This window comes from Aotus nancymaae, unplaced genomic scaffold (genome assembly GCF_030222135.1).
Source record: "Aotus nancymaae isolate 86718 unplaced genomic scaffold, 86718_ANA_hifiasm-v0.15.2.pri h1tg000044l, whole genome shotgun sequence".
Lineage (NCBI taxonomy): Eukaryota > Metazoa > Chordata > Mammalia > Primates > Aotidae > Aotus > Aotus nancymaae.
In genome coordinates this window covers 55,158-60,922 of record NW_026988458.1, presented here as the reverse complement: position 1 = coordinate 60,922, position 5,765 = coordinate 55,158, and the positions used below count along the sequence as shown (strand labels likewise).

The window sequence follows — 5,765 nt, the reverse complement described above, 5'->3', positions numbered from 1 at the left end:
TGTCTTTATTTGGAGGCTAAATACGGTTTAAGAAGAAGTGTATGGGAACTGAATCGACAAGGGGTGAACCTGTAATGGTTGGTTTTATGTGTCAACCTGGTTAGGTTATGGTACTCAGACCTTTGATCTAACATTATTCTAGGTGTTTTAGTGAAGATGTTTTTAGAAAAGAGTAACATTTAAATCAGTAGACTTTGAGAAGATTTTCCTCCATAATGTGGGTGGGACTCATCCAATCCATTGAAGACCTTAATAGAAAAAGACTAGCAAGACTGACCTCCCCCAAAGAGAGTGAATTTTTCCAACTGATTGTCTTTGAACTCAAGTAGCAACACAAACCCTTGCCTGGGTCTCCAGCCTGCCTGCAAATTTCAGACTTGTTAGCCCTCTTAATTGCATGAGTCAGTTCTTTAAAATGTCTCTGTCTGTCCCCTTCTTCCTCACTCCCTTTTTCCCTCTTACCACAACCTATTGGTTCTGTTTCTCTGAAGAATGCTGGTGACACTGATCTCAAGATTGCCCTTAGAATCAATTAGAAAAATGTTCAATTTTGATAGTTTTTGTACAACTTAGAATTCATTCATGAAAGAATACATGATTGTAATTTGGGTAGTTTATAGATTATTCAGACAATTTAAAAAGATGCTATATATATGCTCCATCTAAAAACAATTATATATATATGTTTTTTTTTTTTTGAGATGGAGTATTCCCCTTCGCCAAGCTGGAGTGCAGTGGTACGATCTCAGCTCACTGCAACCTCCGCTGCCTGGGTTCAAGCGATTCCCCTGCCTCAGCCTCCTGAGTAGCTGGAAATACAGGTGTCTGCCACCACGTCCAGCTAATTTTTTGTATTTTAGTAGAGACAGGGTTTCACCATGTTGCACAAACTGTTGACCTCATGATCTGCCCACCTCAGACTCCCAAAGTGCTGGGATTACAGGCGCGAGCCACTGTGCCTGGCCGCCATTTATATGTTTTTGAAATTCTGAATTATGAAATGTTTTGGAAAAGTTAGAAATAAGTCCTATTTTCTTTAATATTTATGATTTTGAGGAATATGAACAAAATTTGTAAGGTAATAAAATGTTTAATATAGAGACATCACTAATTTGCATATAACCTTAAAGTTTTTCCCGAGGTTTTTAAAAAATATACAATGTTATTGTGATAAAATACACATAACATAAAATTTACCATCTTATTATTTTGTTAGCATATAGTTCAGTAGTGTTAAGTACATTTGCATTGTGCAGCTAATCTCCAGAATTGTTCTCGCCTTAAAATCCTGAAGCTCTGCATCCTCCTCTTCCAAGTTCTTGGAAACTGCCTTTATATTTGTTTTCATGAATTTGACTACTGTAGATACCTCATGTAAGTGGAATGATATCTTATTTGTCTTTTGTAATTGGCTTATTTCATTTGGCATAATGTCATAAGGTTCATTCATATTGTAGCATGTGTCAGCATTTCCTTTACATTTTGTTTATCCATTCATCCATTGATGGACACTTGGTTTATTTCCAGCTCTTGGCTATCATGAATAATGCTGCTATAAACATTCATGTATCTGTTTGAGACTATGCTTTTAATTCTTTTGTATAAATACCTAGAAGTAGGACTGCTGAGTCATATGGTAATTCTGTTTTTAGTTTTCAAGTTACTACCATACTGTTTTCCATAGTGACTGCATCCTTTTACATTCTCACAATGGTGCATAAGGGTTTTAATTTCTCCACATTCTTACCAACACTTTTTATTTTGTTTTAATGGTAACCATGGTAATGAATATGAGGCAATTGTGGTATTGAGTTGCATTTTTCTAATGATTTGTGATGTTGAGCATATTTGCATATTTTTTTGACCATTTATATGTCCTATTTGAAGATATGTCTACTTAAGTCCTTTGGACGTTTAAAAAATCATGTTTTTCGGTTGTTGAGTTGAGGAATTCTTTATATAGTTTGGATACTAACACCTTGTGAGATATATGATTTGAAAATATTTCCCTCTATTTTGTGATTTGCTGCTATGACTTGATTGCCTTCTCCAAAGTTCATGTTGAAATTTAATTGCTGGTTGGGCATGGTGGCTCACGCCTGTAATCCTAGCACTTTGGGAGGTGGAGGTGGGTGGATCACTTGAGGTCAGAAGTTTGAGACCAGCCTGACCAAAATGGTGAAACTCTGTCTGTAATGAAAACACAAAAATTAGCCAAGCATGGTGGCAGGCACTTGTAATCCCAACTACTTGGGAGGCTGAGGCAGGAGAATCACTTGAAGCCAAGAGGCAGAGGTGGCAGTGAGCTGGGATCACACCAGTGTACTCTAGCCTGGGCGACAGAATGAGACTCTGTCTTAAAAAAAAAAAAAAAGAAGCTCTTCCCTTTTGCAGCCATCAGCTAAGCGGGAGCTGCCAAAATGAAGTTCAATCCCTTTGTGACTTCCGACTGAAGCAAGAATCGCAAAAGGCATTTCAATGCACCTTCCCACATTCGCAGGAAGATTACGTCCTTCCCTCTTTCCAAAGAGCTGAGAGAGAAGTACAACGTGTGATCCATGCCCATCTGAAAGGATGATGAAGTTCAGGTTGTACGAGGACACTATAAAGGTCAGCAGATTGGCAAAGTAGTCCAGGTTTACAGGAAGAAATATATAATCTACATTGAACGGGTACAGCGGGAAAAGGTTAATGGCACAACTGTCCATGTAGGCATTCACCCCAGCAGGGTGGTTATCACTAGGCTAAAACTGGACAAAGACCGCAAAAAGATCCTTGAACGGAAAACCAAATCTCTCCAAGTAGGAAAGGAAAAGGGCAAATACAAGGAAGAAACAATTGAGAAGATGCAGGAATAAAGTAATCTTATATACAAGCTTTGATTAAAACTTGAAAAAAGAAAAAAAAAGAAAAGTTTAATTGCCATTGTAGCAAATATTAAGAGGTGGGGCCTTTAACAGGTGGTTAGGTCATGAGGGCTCTGCCCTCATGAATGGATTAAGCCATTATATCAGGTGTGGTCTCCTGATACAAGAATGAGTTCAACCCTGATTTCCTGTCTCTGTCTCAGGTACGCTCTCACTGTGTGATCTGTTCTTTGCCAGTGCCATGCTCTTGGACTTCTCAACCTCCAGAACCACAAGCCAAATATGCTTCTATTCTCTATAAATTACTAAGTCTGTGATATTCTCTTATAGTGGCACAAAATGTACTAATACAGTTACTTTTGCACTCTGTAGATTGTGTCCTTTAATGTGCAGATGTTTTGTTTGTTGTTTTTGTTTTTTGAGACAGAGTTTTACTCTGTCACCCAGGCTGGAGTGCAGTGGCATGATCTCACTCACTGCAACTTCCACCTCCCAGGCTCAAGTGATTCTCCTGCATCAACCTCCTGAGTAGCTGGGATTATAGGCATGTGTCAACATACCTGGCTAATTTTTGTATTTTTAGCAGAGATGGGATTTCCCTCTGTTGGCCAGGCTGGTCTTGAACTCCTGGCCTCAAGTGATCCACCTGCATCAGCCTGCCAAAGTGCTGGGATTACAGACATGAGCTACTGCACCTGGCCCAGATGTTTTTAATTGTTATATGGTTCAGTTTATTTTTACTTTAGTTGCTTGTGTTTTTTGTGTCATATCCAAGAAATCATCACCGAATTCAGTATCATGGAGGTTTTTCCATATGTTTATTTCTAAGAGTTTTATAGCTTTAGGTCTTAAGTTTAGGGTTTTGATCTACTTTGAGTTAATCTTTGCATATGATGTTAGGTAAGGGCCCAACTTCATTCTTTTGCATGTTGGTATCCAGTTATCAATGCCATTTGTTGACAAGACTCTTCTTTCCCCATTAAATAATCTTGGCACCCTTATTGAAAACCACTTGACTACATATGTGAAAGTTTATTATTTCTAGGCCCTATACTCTAGTCTGTTGGTCCGTATGTCTGTAGTTGTGCCAGTGCCAGTGCTATACTGCTTTGATTACTGTAGCTTTGTAATAAGTTTTAAAATCAGAAAGTGTGAGACCTCCAACTTTGTTCTTCTTCAAATCTGTTTTGGCTATCTGGATTTATTTGAGATTCCATAGGGATTTGGGGATGATTTTTTCTGTTTCTGAAAAAGAAAAAAATGCCACTTGGATTTTGATAGGGATTGTATTTAATCTGCAGATTGCTTTGGATAGTATTGATACCTATTATCTTATCAATATTAAATCTTCCAATCCATGGATATGAGATGTCTTTCCATTTATTTGTGTCTTAATTTCTTTCAGCAATGTTTTGTAGTTCTCAGTGTAAAAGTCTTTTTTCTCACTTGTTAACTTACTTCCCAACATGCTCCCCGTGTGCTGAGACAGGAGCTCCACCATGGGCTTTACTTTCACATGTCATATTCTACAAGTCTTGTTCACAAAGGCAACCCTTGCTTGAGGCTTTGGCTGCTCATCATCATAGCGTGCCATAACATATGGTAAGATTTGGGTTTGTTTCTGGGGCAAGATCTCTATATAGAGAAAAGAGAAATGCTTAGTGCTACCATTAGGACATCTGGGATGAAAGCTGGGGATGGGCGGGCATCTTTCAAGTCACCCCAAGCCTGAGGCTGGAGGAAACATGTGCACCCCCTGTAAACCCTAAAAGTCATTTTTCTTACTTTTCTTAAAGTAGCCAAAACAGTATTGAAAATTGAAAAGTAGGTATATTAAAACTTGCAACATTAAGTTTAAACATATTATTTGTACCTCATCATTTTTTACTTTGTTGAGAAAATCTATCAGACAAAACAGGCGGAGACTTGAAACAGAGGCAGGAATGTGAAGAAGTCCAAATTAAAATTCCCTGCACAGGACCCTTGGGCTGTTTTCCTGCACGATCAGTCTACTCCACCCTTGGGGCCTACCTATTTTTTCTACAATAAGCTCTTTACAGTGTATTTATTTTCAATGAAGTTATCTGCCATCTTTGTACTGCCTCTTGGTGAAAACCTTTCTTCCAAGTTAGAAGAACTGGGACATCAGCGCTCTCCAATAATAGCTCCATTTCAGTTTAAATTTCCAGAACTGTGGATGCTGAATAACTGGCGCTCTGACTTTAGGTGGTGCAGGAGGCGGCCAGTAGGGGGGCGCCAGCCATCACACTGTGAGCAACAGGGCCCTAAAGTGCCCCCGGCAGCTGGCAGGGGATGCTGCCACAACACTGTGAGCAAGAGAGCCTTGCATTTCCCCCAGCGGCCAGCAGGGGGTGTGCTGCCATTACACCATGAGCAAAAAGGCCTGGTAGCATGGGCACCACACTGTGAGCAGGAGGACCCTGCATTGCACTGGTTGCCAGCAGGGGCCGTGCTGCCACTATACTGAGCAACAGGGTCCTGCAGTGCCCCAGCAGCCAGCAGGGAATGCCGGTCACCGCACTGTGAGAGGGCCCTGCAGTGGCCTTAGCCGCCAGCAGGGGGCGCGGGCACAGCAACGCGAGCAAGAGGGACCGGCCGTGCCTGGCAACCAGCAGGGGGCGCCCAAGCTCGCAGCCGTGCCTCGCGTCACAGCGGTCTGCAGAGCTGCGTCCTTAGTACAGACCTGGGGGCTGCTGCAAGGGTGGACCTGCGTCCTCCTCAGCACAGACCCCGTCAGGGCGGGGGGCATCGCGAGAGAGGAGCTGCGTTCTCCTCAGCACAGACCCGAGGGCGCTGCAAAGGCAGAGCAGTGTTCTTAGCACAGACCTTGGAGATACGGCGTCCACTGTGAGTAAAATCCTTGTTTGCAGCCCTGGC

At 41.5% G+C, this 5,765-nt stretch overlaps 1 pseudogene; it reads left to right on the top strand.

The window, feature by feature from the left end:
• Nucleotides 1–2,420: 2,420 nt before the first annotated feature.
• On the top strand, nt 2,421–4,118 carry LOC105707564 (large ribosomal subunit protein uL24-like; annotated as a pseudogene).
• The last annotated feature ends 1,647 nt before the right edge of the window (nt 4,119–5,765 follow it).